The following is a 1,202-nucleotide window of genomic DNA, read 5'->3' as shown; positions in this document are numbered from 1 at the left end:
TGAGACTCTGGAAAAAAAAAAAAGAAGAAGAAGATGAGTATTAATACACATTCAGTGAGAGGTTAAGAAGAAAGCACATAATATATCATTTAATGAAGATGGAAAACTTGCAAGTCAACTTTAGGTCTTATTTATGGATAAATATATAGTATAAATATAAAAAAGAGCTGGGTGTGGTGGTGTGTGCATATAGACCCAGCTACTTGGGAGGCTGAGGCCAGAGGATTGCTTGAGCCCTGTAGTTCTGGGCATCAGATGGTTACCTCCCAGGAGCAGAGGACTACCAGGTTGCCTAAGGAAAGGTGAATCTACTTGTGTGGGAAGCAGAGCAGGTCAAAACTCCTGTGCTGATCAGTAGTGGATTGCCCTGTGAATAGCCACTGCACTTCACCCTGGGCAACACAGTAAGACTCCATCTCTTATTTAAAAAAAAATAATAAAACAATATGAAAATACAGGAATTAAAACTATAAATTCAGGGTAGTTGTCACCTCTGTAGATGACAGGATAGGAATGAGATAGACTAGCTACAGGGACTTTAACTACCTCTATAAGATTTTAACTTCATCAGCACTTCTGGTGGCTTGGTGAAGAAAAAAAAGATTTTAACTTGGAAGAAAAGGGAGGAAAGGGAAAAAAAAGAAGAGAGGAAGGGGGAGAAAGGGGGAGGGAGGGAAAAAGAGAGAACTGAAGCAAATACGGCAAAATTTTATTACATGGCCTAGCTAGATTTTAGACAGTTTTTTTTGTTGTTGTTGTTATTTGTTTTGTTTTGTTTTTTTGAGATGGAGTCTTGCTCTGTCACCCAGGCTGGAATGCAGTGGCGCGATCTCGGATCACTGCAACCTCTGACTACCAGGTTCAACCGATTCTGATTCTCCGGCTTCAGCCTCCAGAGCAGCTGAGACTACAGGCGCCCGCCACCACGCCCAGCTAATTTTTGTATTTTTTAGTAGAGACAGGGTTTCACCTTATTGGCTAACTCCTGACCTTGTGATCCTCCCGCCTCGGTGTCCCAAAGTGCTGGGATTACAGGCATGAGCCACTGTGCCCAGCCTGATAGATGATTTTTTTGTCATATTGCTATTGTATGCTTTTCTGTGTGTTTGAAATATTCTTTTTTTTTTTTTTTTTGAAAAATTGTATCCCCTTTGTTTCCCAGGCTGGAGTGCAATGGCACAATCTCGGCTCACTGCAACCTC

The sequence above is a fragment of the Cebus imitator genome, unplaced genomic scaffold (assembly GCF_001604975.1).
Source record: "Cebus imitator isolate Cc_AM_T3 unplaced genomic scaffold, Cebus_imitator-1.0 Scaffold77, whole genome shotgun sequence".
NCBI classification, from domain to species: Eukaryota; Metazoa; Chordata; class Mammalia; order Primates; family Cebidae; genus Cebus; species Cebus imitator.
The sequence above is the reverse complement of the archived record's forward strand: the minus strand, read 5'-3'. Positions refer to the sequence as shown.